Here is a 16592-nt window from a genome sequence, read left to right on the forward strand (position 1 = left end):
ACCCGGAGAAGATTAAAGCAGTGGCAGAGTGGCCGGAACCCTCCTCCAGGAAGTTGCTACAGCGGTTCCTTGGCTTCGCCAACTTTTATCGCCGGTTTATCCGGGACTACAGCAGAATTGCTGCTCCCTTGACCAGACTTACATCTCCTGCGGTTCCCTTCCAGTGGTCTTCTGAAGCAGATCGAGCTTTTGCCTTGTTGAAGGACCGCTTCACCTCTGCGCCAATTCTGGTACAACCAAACCCTTCTCTACAATTTGTGGTGGAGGTTGACGCGTCTGACAGTGGGGTGGGAGCGGTCCTCTCCCAACGTTCCGGACCTGGACAAAAGTTGCACCCATGTGCATTTTTTTCTCGACGCCTGTCTCCTGCAGAGATCAACTATGATGTCGGTAACCGGGAACTTCTAGCTGTAAAGTTGGCTCTGGAAGAGTGGAGACATTGGCTGGAGGGATCAGAGATCCCTTTCATTGTGTGGACGGACCACAAGAATCTGGCCTACATCCAGTCAGCCAAACGTCTTAACCCCCGCCAGGCCCGGTGGGCATTATTTTTCGGACGTTTCAATTTCTCCATCACGTTCCGCCCAGGATCAAGGAACATCAAGCCGGATGCCCTGTCCCGCCAGTTCGCGGTAGAAGAGTCCTTGAGGGGATCAGATACTATCCTGCCCGCATCGTTGGTGGTGGGAGCTCTGACCTGGGAGGTGGAGGCAGCAGTTCGGGAGGCGCAGGACGTGAACCCAGACCCCGGCACAGGACCGGCAAATCGGCTGTTTGTTCCGGAGTCAGTCCGCTCTCAAGTCCTGCAGTGGGGACATGCCTCTCGGTTCGCGTGTCATCCAGGGATTAGTCGTACGTTGGCTCTCCTCAGACGACACTTCTGGTGGCCTGCCATGGAGGGGGACACTAGGGGATATGTCCTCGCCTGCCCGGTTTGTGCCCGGGCCAAAGCTTCTCACCGACCACCGATGGGGCTGCTCCGTCCCTTACCCACGCCTGGTCGCCCTTGGTCCCACATAGGGGTCGACTTTGTCACTGGTCTACCTCTTTCGGATGGGATGACAACAATACTGACCATTGTGGACCGGTTCTCCAAAGCAGCCCATTTCATTGGCCTCCCTAAGCTCCCGTCAGCCCATGAGACGGCTACCCTATTAACAAATCATGTCTTCCGCCTTCATGGTATCCCATTGGACATTGTCTCCGACCGTGGCCCTCAGTTCATCTCGCGAGTTTGGAAGTCATTCTGCCACGCCCTGGGAGCTACGGTCAGCCTGTCATCTGGTTTCCACCCTCAGACTAACGGACAGACTGAGAGGGCTAATCAGGACTTGGAGGCTGCCATACGCTGTGTGGCCGCTTCAAACCCAACTTCCTGGAGTACTCACCTGAGTTGGATAGAGTATGCACACAACTCTCTACCTTCTGCTGCCACTGGAGCATCACCATTTGAGGGATCATTGGGTTATCAACCCCCACTATTCCCAGCCCAGGAGGAGGACTTGGCTGTTCCATCGGTGCAACATCATCTTCGACGCTGTCGCAAGATTTGGAGGGACACCCAGGCAGCGCTGTTGAGGACAGCTGAGAGGAACAAAAGGATTGCTGATCGACACCGAACCCAGGCACCCAATTATACACCAGGCCAGAGGGTGTGGCTGTCGGCTAAGGACATTCCTTTGAAGACCGACTCTAGAAAATTAGCACCACGCTTCATCGGCCCATACGTAATTAAGAAGGTCATTAACCCCTCCACAGTCAGACTCATCATCCCAAAGTCCCTCAGAGTTCACCCTATCTTTCATGTCTCCCAGCTAAAACCAGTTGTTACCAGTCCTCTGTCCCCTCCGGCCACTCCCCCTCCTCCCGCCCGGGTCATTGACGACCATCCTGCTTATACAGTCAGACGACTACTAGATGTTCGACGGCGAGGCCGGGGTTTTCAATATCTCGTGGACTGGGAGGGTTACGGCCCAGAGGAGAGGTCTTGGGAGCCTCGTTCACGCATTCTGGATGCTGACCTTGTCCGGGACTTTCACAAGGCCCACCCGGACAAGCCGAAGAAATCGCCTGGAGGCTTCCGTTGAGAGGGGGGTACTGTCATGCTGTCAACTGTCAGCCCAGCAGCCCCTCGTGTTTTTGTCCCTATTAACCTTGTTTTCCAGGCCAGTCAACGGGAGAGAGCCACTCCCCCGTGCTCTGTTGCAGAGGGTGTGGCTGAAACAGCTGACGGGGATTTGCAATCTAGGATGGCCCTACATAAGCCTGGGTCCTCCTGCCATTCGTCGCCAGATCGTTCCGTCATTTGAGCGGTAGCTACACGTACAGACCATCTGGTCCTTTATGAGAATTTGATGCTATTACTCACCTGTCTGATCTTTTGTCCTAGAGTACCGGGACCCCGACTCGCCTGCTGACTGGCCTTATTCAGAGGACACCCCACTCCTGACTAGAGCTGTTTTCTGCACTCTTTGTTTTTGTCTATAGAATAAATCTATTTTTTGCTCCCGAAGACCTCCCTGTGACTCCTCTGTGCTGCGCTTGGGTCCACGCCCTTCACTACAACGTCACACCAGCGGCCGGTCAGCCAAAATGTTAAGTGATAACTGAGTGTGAGGACGCTGACATTGTGCTTGTAGTGGTGCAAATCTGGGCTGAGTTTCGCTCCTTGAGTGCACCGTTTGGATAATAGTGTGATTCTTTTGATTTTAGGCTATATTCAATTGAAAAAAGAGGCAATGTCCAGTGTTAAAACTGGCAGCTCAGTGTAAAGAAAGTAGAACAATTACAATGATTACAAGTTTAAAACAGCATGAAACATGTAATAAGAAAGGACCAGAAACATGATGTTACAGGCAAACACTTGTACCAAGAGTAAGTACAACACAGGATGTAAAAAGATTGGTATAGCTTCCAACAGTATCAGCTCATTAGGCTTTGAAACACCCCATTTTTTCCCCTGCCTTTCCCCGTCTGACACCATGGAACATCAGATATACCGCTCTGATTAGAGCAAGAATTCCAGAGGTATTTAAGGCACATCTACGCAATAGTTGGTTCAGTTATGGCGGTCACTGATATTTTCAGGCTATTTTGAGGTCTTGGGAGGCTGCCCTCTGCTTGGTAACGTCCCAGACGCCGTTTACCAACTTGAAATTGCTTTAGTTTTCAAGTTGTTTGAATTTTTGGTCTGAATGAGGCTAAAGCTGCCCCATGGCATTGTGGGTAATCACCCAAACCACTGTGTAAATACACATGTATTAGGACTTATCAAGACATATTCATAAAAAAGTCGATGGCATCCGTTTCTGTGCTGATCGGCAAGATGGCCCACAGACTAGATGACATTTGGCCCAGCCACAGGGCTCATTATACCACTGTTTAAGTGTTAAGGTGATACAAGCCAATAGATTTGTCTGTTATGTTTTCAAACGTCACCTTGTCTGGAATGGAATTCTCATCAGTTGTGCACGCACAACGTCAATCAGGTGCAATACCGTTTTCAACCACAACCAGGTGCCATTGGGCTGGTGGCGCTGTTTCTAGATATCGATGGATAGGTCAATAGATAGATGGATACATTAATACACTATACTGAATTCCCTGTGAGAGTGACCCTGATACGATTGTTAAACCTGTATTTACATTGTTTTAAATCTTATTTTGAGGGTTAATCTAAAGTAAAATTGGATGTGAGAGACTTTTCTTCTGTGGGTGTAGTGGTATCTTTCAATTGCCATTGGGAGAACTAAAAGGAGAGGCAGAGACATCTGTTTATTTCGTTGTCAGGATATTTCCTTTGTGGTTAAAGAAATGTCAGAATGAACTATTTTACCCCAGGGCATCCTCACTTTATGAAATTTGGATCTCTGCAAAAGGTTTGGACACCCCTGGACTGAACGGACAACAAAATATCCCGGCACCAGTTGTATGCAATAAAGTACTGTTGTTGTCTTTGTCTTAAGGAGTTGCATATGTATTTACACCAAAGGCGTTTTACACACAGCAAAAGTCTTAATTCAATTCAACAAAATTTCCCAACAACAATAGTTGCGGCTAACGAAATGGCTGAGTGGCTGGTAACTTTGGAAAACCACTAAAGCCCCAGCTGTCATGCTGTCAACTGTCAGCCCAGCAGCCCCTCGTGTTTTTGTCCCTATTAACCTTGTTTTCCAGGCCAGTCAACGGGAGAGAGCCACTCCCCCGTGCTCTGTTGCAGAGGGTGTGGCTGAAACAGCTGACGGGGATTTGCAATCTAGGATGGCCCTACATAAGCCTGGGTCCTCCTGCCATTCGTCGCCAGATCGTTCCGTCATTTGAGCGGTAGCTACACGTACAGACCATCTGGTCCTTTATGAGAATTTGATGCTATTACTCACCTGTCTGATCTTTTGTCCTAGAGTACCGGGACCCCGACTCGCCTGCTGACTGGCCTTATTCAGAGGACACCCCACTCCTGACTAGAGCTGTTTTCTGCACTCTTTGTTTTTGTCTATAGAATAAATCTATTTTTTGCTCCCGAAGACCTCCCTGTGACTCCTCTGTGCTGCGCTTGGGTCCACGCCCTTCACTACAACGTCACAGAACGATCTGGCCAGAAAGATGGACCCAGCAGACAAGGAGGCCCTGCAAGGGGCAGTTTCCAGCCATGGAGAGTTGTTGGGCCGACACCATCAGATGCTCCAGGGACTTCTGGATACCCAACAGGCCTTCGGAGCTCAACTTGGGCAGATTAGAAGGAGCTTGGAGACTATCACCGCCAGCTTGGCCCCATCCCCAGATCCAGCCGCTCCACCCGCTGCGCCTGCCCCGCCTCTGGCAGTAAGGGAGACGCCAGTCCCACCACCCGAACCATATGCTGGAGATCTGGGAAGGTGCAGGGGATTCCTTCTCCAGGTTTCACTGGTATTTGCACGACAACCTCTCACCTTTGCTTCAGATGAGGCTAAGGTATCTTATGTCACTGGGCTATTGAGAGGAAGAGCATTAGACTGGGCCGAGGCGTTGTTGGGGGAGGGCGGCATCGGTTTTGTTACCTATGCTCGCTTTATGAGAGAACTGAGAGAGGTTTTTGACCACCATGTTTGTGCTGGAGACCCTGCTAAACGTTTACTCAATCTCCGACAGAACCAGAGAAGTGTGGCGGAGTACTCTGTGGAGTTCCGGGTGGTGGCAGCAGAGTCCGGCTGGGGGGACAAGGAGCTACGAGGGGTTTTTCTACACAGCTTGTCGGAACAGATGAAGGACGAACTGGCTGTCCGGGACGAGTCCGATTCCCTGGACGCAGCAATCAAACTAGCCATTTCACTCGATAACCGTCTTCGGGAGCGACGTCAGGAGAGGAACTATAGGCCCTGCACTCCTGGGGGCACCCATTCTGCATCATCTCCAATCCCGAGACTCTCCCCTGGGGGCCCCGAGACCTACAGTTCAAACCCCAGTACCTACGTTCAGGCGGAGGAACCCATGCAGGTAGCCCGCGCAAGCCTCACTCCCGCTGAACGCCAGCGTCGGATCAGAGCCGGTGAGTGTCTGTTCTGTGGCAAGATGGGACATTTTCTGACTGCTTGTCCGCGCCGCCCAAAAGACAGGGCTCACCAGTAGCTGTGGGGGTCCTGGCGAGCACTTCAGAAGACCCCCGCAATAACAGACTCAGAACCCAAATCCCAGCTAAAATCTGTCTCAAACAGCTGTCGCTGCCCTTATTGGCGTTGATTGACTCGGGTGCCGAGCAGAGTTTTTTAGACACCGAGGTGGTTTCTCAGGCAGGAATCCGTACAGAACCACTAGTTCCTCCGGCCCGTGTGTGTGCGTTAGACGGAAAGTCCCTAGCCCTTGTCACCCACCGCACTGAGCCCTTACTCCTTATTTTGTCTGGTAACCACCGCGAGGTAATTCAGTTTTTAGTGTTTTCGTCTCCAAAGACCCCCCTAGTTCTCGGACATCCGTGGCTGAAGCGACATAACCCTCACATCGACTGGACTGCAAGTAAAATCAGTGAATGGAGTAACTTCTGCCACTCTTCCTGTCTACAGTCTGCGTTGCCTCAAACCGGGGGCAGTTTCACGATCCCAGAGTCTGCCCCCCCTGATCTGTCTTTGGTGCCTACGGAGTATCATGACCTCGGCGAGGTATTCAGTAAGGAGAGGGCCTTCTCCTTGCCACCGCATCGTCGTTATGACTGTGCAATCGAGCTGCTACCGGGTTCCACCTTTCCCTCTAGTCGTTTGTATAACCTGTCACGACCTGAGAGAGAGACAATGGAGACTTATATTAACGACTCACTGGCCGCTGGCATTATCAGAGCATCTTCCTCGCCTCTCGGGGCAGGTTTTTTTTTTGTGAGTAAGAAGGATAAGACTCTCCGCCCCTGTATTGACTTTCGGGGCTTGGACAACATCACGGTTAAGAATAAGTACCCCCTACCGCTAATCAGTTCTGCCTTCGAACCCCTACAGGGAGCCACCATCTTCAGCAAGCTGGACCTAAGGAACGCATACCACCTGGTACGGATTCGTGAAGGAGACGAGTGGAAGACAGCGTTCAATACACCCCTAGGCCACTTCGAATACCTGGTAATGCCCTTTGGGCTGACCAACGCTCCTGCAGTGTTCCAAGCGTTGGTGAATGATGTTTTGAGAGATTTTTTGAACCGGTTTGTCTTTGTTTACCTTGATGATATTTTGATTTTTTCCCGTGACCTCTCAGAACATCGACTTCATATACGCCAGGTCCTCCAGAGGCTTCTGGAGAACAAGCTGTTCGTAAAGGCCGAGAAATGTGAGTTTCACGTCAACTCTGTGGGCTTTCTCGGCTACATCATTGAGAGTGGACAGGTGAGGACGGACCCGGAGAAGATTAAAGCAGTGGCAGAGTGGCCGGAACCCTCCTCCAGGAAGTTGCTACAGCGGTTCCTTGGCTTCGCCAACTTTTATCGCCGGTTTATCCGGGACTACAGCAGAATTGCTGCTCCCTTGACCAGACTTACATCTCCTGCGGTTCCCTTCCAGTGGTCTTCTGAAGCAGATCGAGCTTTTGCCTTGTTGAAGGACCGCTTCACCTCTGCGCCAATTCTGGTACAACCAAACCCTTCTCTACAATTTGTGGTGGAGGTTGACGCGTCTGACAGTGGGGTGGGAGCGGTCCTCTCCCAACGTTCCGGACCTGGACAAAAGTTGCACCCATGTGCATTTTTTTCTCGACGCCTGTCTCCTGCAGAGATCAACTATGATGTCGGTAACCGGGAACTTCTAGCTGTAAAGTTGGCTCTGGAAGAGTGGAGACATTGGCTGGAGGGATCAGAGATCCCTTTCATTGTGTGGACGGACCACAAGAATCTGGCCTACATCCAGTCAGCCAAACGTCTTAACCCCCGCCAGGCCCGGTGGGCATTATTTTTCGGACGTTTCAATTTCTCCATCACGTTCCGCCCAGGATCAAGGAACATCAAGCCGGATGCCCTGTCCCGCCAGTTCGCGGTAGAAGAGTCCTTGAGGGGATCAGATACTATCCTGCCCGCATCGTTGGTGGTGGGAGCTCTGACCTGGGAGGTGGAGGCAGCAGTTCGGGAGGCGCAGGACGTGAACCCAGACCCCGGCACAGGACCGGCAAATCGGCTGTTTGTTCCGGAGTCAGTCCGCTCTCAAGTCCTGCAGTGGGGACATGCCTCTCGGTTCGCGTGTCATCCAGGGATTAGTCGTACGTTGGCTCTCCTCAGACGACACTTCTGGTGGCCTGCCATGGAGGGGGACACTAGGGGATATGTCCTCGCCTGCCCGGTTTGTGCCCGGGCCAAAGCTTCTCACCGACCACCGATGGGGCTGCTCCGTCCCTTACCCACGCCTGGTCGCCCTTGGTCCCACATAGGGGTCGACTTTGTCACTGGTCTACCTCTTTCGGATGGGATGACAACAATACTGACCATTGTGGACCGGTTCTCCAAAGCAGCCCATTTCATTGGCCTCCCTAAGCTCCCGTCAGCCCATGAGACGGCTACCCTATTAACAAATCATGTCTTCCGCCTTCATGGTATCCCATTGGACATTGTCTCCGACCGTGGCCCTCAGTTCATCTCGCGAGTTTGGAAGTCATTCTGCCACGCCCTGGGAGCTACGGTCAGCCTGTCATCTGGTTTCCACCCTCAGACTAACGGACAGACTGAGAGGGCTAATCAGGACTTGGAGGCTGCCATACGCTGTGTGGCCGCTTCAAACCCAACTTCCTGGAGTACTCACCTGAGTTGGATAGAGTATGCACACAACTCTCTACCTTCTGCTGCCACTGGAGCATCACCATTTGAGGGATCATTGGGTTATCAACCCCCACTATTCCCAGCCCAGGAGGAGGACTTGGCTGTTCCATCGGTGCAACATCATCTTCGACGCTGTCGCAAGATTTGGAGGGACACCCAGGCAGCGCTGTTGAGGACAGCTGAGAGGAACAAAAGGATTGCTGATCGACACCGAACCCAGGCACCCAATTATACACCAGGCCAGAGGGTGTGGCTGTCGGCTAAGGACATTCCTTTGAAGACCGACTCTAGAAAATTAGCACCACGCTTCATCGGCCCATACGTAATTAAGAAGGTCATTAACCCCTCCACAGTCAGACTCATCATCCCAAAGTCCCTCAGAGTTCACCCTACCTTTCATGTCTCCCAGCTAAAACCAGTTGTTACCAGTCCTCTGTCCCCTCCGGCCACTCCCCCTCCTCCCGCCCGGGTCATTGACGACCATCCTGCTTATACAGTCAGACGACTACTAGATGTTCGACGGCGAGGCCGGGGTTTTCAATATCTCGTGGACTGGGAGGGTTACGGCCCAGAGGAGAGGTCTTGGGAGCCTCGTTCACGCATTCTGGATGCTGACCTTGTCCGGGACTTTCACAAGGCCCACCCGGACAAGCCGAAGAAATCGCCTGGAGGCTTCCGTTGAGAGGGGGGTACTGTCATGCTGTCAACTGTCAGCCCAGCAGCCCCTCGTGTTTTTGTCCCTATTAACCTTGTTTTCCAGGCCAGTCAACGGGAGAGAGCCACTCCCCCGTGCTCTGTTGCAGAGGGTGTGGCTGAAACAGCTGACGGGGATTTGCAATCTAGGATGGCCCTACATAAGCCTGGGTCCTCCTGCCATTCGTCGCCAGATCGTTCCGTCATTTGAGCGGTAGCTACACGTACAGACCATCTGGTCCTTTATGAGAATTTGATGCTATTACTCACCTGTCTGATCTTTTGTCCTAGAGTACCGGGACCCCGACTCGCCTGCTGACTGGCCTTATTCAGAGGACACCCCACTCCTGACTAGAGCTGTTTTCTGCACTCTTTGTTTTTGTCTATAGAATAAATCTATTTTTTGCTCCCGAAGACCTCCCTGTGACTCCTCTGTGCTGCGCTTGGGTCCACGCCCTTCACTACAACGTCACACCAGCGGCCGGTCAGCCAAAATGTTAAGTGATAACTGAGTGTGAGGACGCTGACATTGTGCTTGTAGTGGTGCAAATCTGGGCTGAGTTTCGCTCCTTGAGTGCACCGTTTGGATAATAGTGTGATTCTTTTGATTTTAGGCTATATTCAATTGAAAAAAGAGGCAATGTCCAGTGTTAAAACTGGCAGCTCAGTGTAAAGAAAGTAGAACAATTACAATGATTACAAGTTTAAAACAGCATGAAACATGTAATAAGAAAGGACCAGAAACATGATGTTACAGGCAAACACTTGTACCAAGAGTAAGTACAACACAGGATGTAAAAAGATTGGTATAGCTTCCAACAGTATCAGCTCATTAGGCTTTGAAACACCCCATTTTTTCCCCTGCCTTTCCCCGTCTGACACCATGGAACATCAGATATACCGCTCTGATTAGAGCAAGAATTCCAGAGGTATTTAAGGCACATCTACGCAATAGTTGGTTCAGTTATGGCGGTCACTGATATTTTCAGGCTATTTTGAGGTCTTGGGAGGCTGCCCTCTGCTTGGTAACGTCCCAGACGCCGTTTACCAACTTGAAATTGCTTTAGTTTTCAAGTTGTTTGAATTTTTGGTCTGAATGAGGCTAAAGCTGCCCCATGGCATTGTGGGTAATCACCCAAACCACTGTGTAAATACACATGTATTAGGACTTATCAAGACATATTCATAAAAAAGTCGATGGCATCCGTTTCTGTGCTGATCGGCAAGATGGCCCACAGACTAGATGACATTTGGCCCAGCCACAGGGCTCATTATACCACTGTTTAAGTGTTAAGGTGATACAAGCCAATAGATTTGTCTGTTATGTTTTCAAACGTCACCTTGTCTGGAATGGAATTCTCATCAGTTGTGCACGCACAACGTCAATCAGGTGCAATACCGTTTTCAACCACAACCAGGTGCCATTGGGCTGGTGGCGCTGTTTCTAGATATCGATGGATAGGTCAATAGATAGATGGATACATTAATACACTATACTGAATTCCCTGTGAGAGTGACCCTGATACGATTGTTAAACCTGTATTTACATTGTTTTAAATCTTATTTTGAGGGTTAATCTAAAGTAAAATTGGATGTGAGAGACTTTTCTTCTGTGGGTGTAGTGGTATCTTTCAATTGCCATTGGGAGAACTAAAAGGAGAGGCAGAGACATCTGTTTATTTCGTTGTCAGGATATTTCCTTTGTGGTTAAAGAAATGTCAGAATGAACTATTTTACCCCAGGGCATCCTCACTTTATGAAATTTGGATCTCTGCAAAAGGTTTGGACACCCCTGGACTGAACGGACAACAAAATATCCCGGCACCAGTTGTATGCAATAAAGTACTGTTGTTGTCTTTGTCTTAAGGAGTTGCATATGTATTTACACCAAAGGCGTTTTACACACAGCAAAAGTCTTAATTCAATTCAACAAAATTTCCCAACAACAATAGTTGCGGCTAACGAAATGGCTGAGTGGCTGGTAACTTTGGAAAACCACTAAAGCCCCAGCGGCCGGTCAGCCAAAATGTTAAGTGATAACTGAGTGTGAGGACGCTGACATTGTGCTTGTAGTGGTGCAAATCTGGGCTGAGTTTCGCTCCTTGAGTGCACCGTTTGGATAATAGTGTGATTCTTTTGATTTTAGGCTATATTCAATTGAAAAAAGAGGCAATGTCCAGTGTTAAAACTGGCAGCTCAGTGTAAAGAAAGTAGAACAATTAGAATGATTACAAGTTTAAAACAGCATGAAACATGTAATAAGAAAGGACCAGAAACATGATGTTACAGGCAAACGCTTGTACCAAGAGTAAGTACAACACAGGATGTAAAAAGATTGGTATAGCTTCCAACAGTATCAGCTCATTAGGCTTTGAAACACCCCATTTTTTCCCCTGCCTTTCCCCGTCTGACACCATGGAACATCAGATATACCACTATGATTAGAGTAAAGGTTTTCACTGTAAAACATTGTTGTGTTTTCTTGTTCATTTTGACAAAAGTTCACTTTTTGTTAAGGGGGAATTTACTGATTGTACACATGAAGATCGTTGACTGATTATGGTATCACTATTCAGCCTATGAAAACGCTTTTATAATGATTCATCTACTGTCAACGTCTATCGAGTTGCATTATGGGATTTGAGTGGTTTTGGAGTTTGACACATAGCAAAACATCAAGATATCTCGTGTCTGCTGCATCCAGTTTGATCATCCTTAAAAATCCCCATTTTATGTAATGCATTGCAAAATTGTCAATTAAACGGGCCAAATATGGACATTGAGTGGGAAATTTGATAGTTAGAACTAATATTGTAGAGAAAGTTGCAGGAAAGAGACATGATTGACAACTCCCATATGTTTTTATCAGGTTCATTGTTGGAAATGAACCACTGTTATTTTATATATTCAGAGTCAAATTTATAATCAGAGCCAAACAGCATGCTCTTACCTTGTAATCTATGGCTCAGCATTGTGTTCTGTAACAATGAAATTTACCATCCAGACACCTTATTGATTTATCAGATGCCGCTAATCAGAGTGAAGCTGCATGCGTAAAGTGGTGAAGGATCTTTATCAGGACGACCTGTAGGGTGTCTGTGTAGGTCCATATTACAAAGGTTTAAAAAGCACTACCGCGGAGGTAGTTGTGGGGGCATTGTCCCCACTGGTTGTTTCAGAGAAGTGTAACCTGGGGGTTATGCAGAAACACAAGGCGCGTTCACTTGGGTTATGATGGCATTGTCAAGAATGATGAAGAATCTTTTGAATGATCATGAATTGACTAAATTTGATGTTAATTGCTAATTAAGCTTTTATCACTTATTAGCCATGCTGCATAGCCTATAGGGTTCCACCTTTTTGACGGGAGAGAAGGCCGGATGAGTCAGTAAAGATGAGCAGATGTGTCTCATTGAGTGGTCACACTGACATGAAACTTATTACAGCTTCTGAGGGCATTTTTCAAGACAATCACATGTTTGTCTACTTCAGGGCATCCTGTGGACAACCTTAAACTGACAGTCTGGCACAGGGTGTAGATTTGTTTACCCTTTTTAGTGCATCCACCCTCCAATTCTCTGTTACATTCAAATTCAACTCACTTGTGCCTTTACCAATGCACGAAGGATGCATAGCATAGTTGATCCTCCAAGATGCACCAACCCGTCTCTGGGGCAATATCCCATTATGATTTTTTATAAATGTCAGTTACCCAAAACTAAAAAAGGATTTAGGAAGAGCCACCATGTCCCTTGAGGGTTGAACCCAGATAAGGTTTAAAGTACAGAAATTTGGGACATTTGGCATTAGTGACAGGGACGTGTAGGTTGCTCCATCTAAGATCATTCCAGTCATGTCATGGGAAAAAAATATTGTGAAAAAAGTCAAAATATGTAGGGTAAAAAAAGACAAGATTTTTTTAAATAATAGGTGAAAAATTATTATAAAAAAATATATGTCAATATATATATAATATAATATATATATTATTAGGGCCGGGACTCGATTAAAAATGTTAATCTAATTAATTAGAGGCTTTGTAATTAATTAATCAAAATTAATCACATTAATAAATAAAATGCATAAATATTTGACCTGAGAACAGTGAGAAGTAATTTTTTTCACATGGATTTTTATTTTTGTTCAACCAATTCCAGCAGACAAGTGTAGAAATAGCATATTTAGAAATATAGTACTTTCAGAAATTCAGGTAGCCTATAAGTAAGTAGACCTTCTGTAAACTAGTTTTTTTTAAGTAGACCAATACTTTCAAGTACATTCAGAACATTGGTTATTTTTTCAGACGTGGACTTAGTTACCCTGGTTCTTAAACCAGTCATCTGGTGCATTGTGGGTTGGGTATGAGGGGCCATTTAGGACTTAACTACTAAGACACTCTCACACACACTACTGAGACACTCAACACTCTCACACACACTACTGAGACACTCAACACTCACACACACTACTGAGACACTCTCACACACATTACTGAGACACTCTCACACACATTACTGAGACACTCTCACACACATTACTGAGACACTCTCACACACATTACTGAGACACTCTCACACACATTACTGAGACACTCTCACACACATTACTGAGACACTCTCACACACATTACTGAGACACTCTCACACACACTACTGAGACACTCTCACACACACTACTGAGACACTCTCACACACACTACTGAGACACTTAACACTCTCACACACACTACTGAGACACTGACACACACACTACTGAGACACACTCACACACACTATTGAGACACTCTCACACACACTACTGAGACACTCTCACACACACTATTGAGACACTCACACACACACTACTGAGACACTTGTTAACTTATAGATATAAGAAACGGAAGCCGAATATAGATTAATAATATTTATTACAAATGGGTCTAATCCGACCCCACATACACAGACACACTGCAGGCTCCGAGCGCCCCGAGTTACCCTGCAACACACCGCGGTCAAACCCGCTTAGCACGGCACAGCACACCTGTGTATAAGGCCAACCACGGCAAATCACGGCACACACTGCAAGCACCCCCCCTTCAGTTCACACTATAGGTCAGGGTTTGCCCGGAGCACTGCAGGAGGTGTACCTTGGAATGTGGAGAAAGTGATCAGAAAACAAACAAACTAACAAACAAAAACTTAAAGTGGTTAGTCCGCAAAGAAAACAAAATACAATGGACCAGGAGCGGACTAACCGCTGAAAACAAAAAACAAAACTAACAAAAGGACAGCAGGTAGCGGGATAATAACTGAAACACAAAGATACACAATTACCAACAATGACCTTTTAATTCATACTTTAATTTTATTAAAAACCCAACATACCTGCTGCATCAAACTCACACCCATTCATTCCCTCTTTGCCCGGATCGGTGCCTCTCCTCCCGATCCTGTCATGCAAAACTCCATTAAAATCTACCACCCGTACATAAGAAAGAATAAACAAACATATTTACAAATCAAGAGAGAATGGAGCTGTCTCACCACTACTGGGGGCCCAACCATACCCTGGCCACCCAACAGGAAACTGGCACTTCATGGCAAAGTGCCACTTCCCCTTTTATAGGTGCACCGCCTTGACCCCACAGCGCCACCACATGGTGCCACCTGCTACACACTCTCACACACACTATTGAGACACTCATGCCATCTCACTAGAGTGCGTGAGAGCATCTTACTATACAACATGAGAGCATCTCACTATACAACGTGAGAGCATCTCAGTATACAGTGTGAGAGCATCTCAGTATACAGTGTGAGAGAATCTCAGTATACAACATGAGAGCATCTCACTATACAGTGTGAGAGAATCTCAGTTACACCGGAAGGCATCTCAGTTACACCGGAAGGCGGAAGCAAAGAGCGCTGATTTTGAACAGCGCAATGCTCCAATCATACGCCCTTCCTTCATATGCCTTGAAGTCCGGGCTCGCCCGATTAAGTTTATAAATACTACCATATTCAAGGGACGGAATGTCATTTTAGGACGTTATCAGGCGAGAAATTAGGTGTTTAAGCAACATTTCTGCGGTCGGTTTGTTAACATTCAGCCATCGTAAAAAATTCCATGGAGGATGTCGGAGACGTGAGGTGTAGTTAACGGGACCATCTGATGCCCCCAGCACGGGGCGGTCAGCCTCATCTCATGCCGCAGACAGCTGCCTGTTCTTGGCCAGACTTCTGTGAAATGCTCCGCTTCGATCCACTTTTCCGTAGCGGATATATATACGATCGTATAACTAGGATGAGTGTTCTGAGACTGGTGTTTGTTTACCGGCTATTTTGCGAGCAGAGTTTAAATTCATAACCTTAATAAACTATACGTAAACTATACTGTATCCATAGTGTGCGCGCTTGTTGTACTGTCTATCATTGTGCAATAAAACTAACGGTGTCTTAATTAAAGGTCTTGTAAGGAGAGCGTCATGGAAACCGGCAGCAGGACATCAGCTTCAAAGCGACTTCAAAGGATAATAATCGATTAAATAATACATTAAACCATAAAAAAGGGCAATATTTAGCGAGGCTGTAAATCAGGGGTGTCAAAGTCGTTTCAGGTCAGGGGGGGTGGCGCGGACGTTACTGCCAGAGAGAGAGGGGGGGGGGGCGACAGTTTTCCCAGCGCAACTCAAATAAAGGAGGACAAATACGCGTCAGGGCATTTTAAATCAGGACTGTCCAACATCCCCCTCAGATGGTCCCGTTAACTACACCTCACGTCTCCGACATCCTCCATGGAATTTTTTACGATGGCTGAATGTTAACAAACCGACCGCAGAAATGTTGCTTAAACACCTACTTTCTCCCCTGAAAACGTCCTGAAATGACATTCCGTCCCTTGAATATGGTAGTATTTAGGAACTTGGACGGGCGAGCCCTGACTTCAAGGCATGTGAAGGAAGTGCGTATGATTGGCGCATTGCGCTGTTCAAAATCAGCGCTCTTTGCTTCCGCCTTCCGGTGTAACTGAGATTCTCTCACACTGTATACTGAGATGCTCTCACACTGTATACTCAGATGCTCTCACGCACTCTAGTGAGATGGCATGAGTGTCTCAATAGTGTGTGTGAGAGTGTCTCAGTAGTGAGTATGAGAGTGTCTCAGTAGTGTGTATGAGAGTGTCTCAGTAGTGTGTGTGAGAGTGTCTCAGTAGTTAAGTCCTAAACGGCCCCTCATAGTTGGGTGTGGGTCCTTGTACTCGGGTCGGGCTAACGTCCACGCTAGCTGCTAATTGTTTTGCGTTGAGGTGATACTTGAGGCTCGATGTGAATTCCTTGTTGCACAGCTTGCACACAACCATGCTCTTATCGACGCTTCCATCCGTGTGTTTATTATAATACGATTTCCCATTCACGGGGCCACCCGACACGGTCTCGTCAGCTTCTTCGTTCATGTTCACTGTGGTTTGTTGTTGTCTGAAGTCATGAACGCTAGTTGGTGCTCCAGTATAATCGGTCCCCCCAAAACTCATCCAGTGAGAAACGTTCCACGGTGCAAAAAATAAGTGTAAAAATGCGTAAAAAGTGTGTTATTTTTTGTGATATAATTAATCTTAATTCACATTGTAATTAATTAATCGTAATTAACGCGCTAAAGTCCCGGCCCTAGTA

The sequence above is a fragment of the Pungitius pungitius genome, chromosome 6 (assembly GCF_949316345.1).
Source record: "Pungitius pungitius chromosome 6, fPunPun2.1, whole genome shotgun sequence".
In the NCBI taxonomy this organism is placed as follows: Eukaryota; Metazoa; Chordata; class Actinopteri; order Perciformes; family Gasterosteidae; genus Pungitius; species Pungitius pungitius.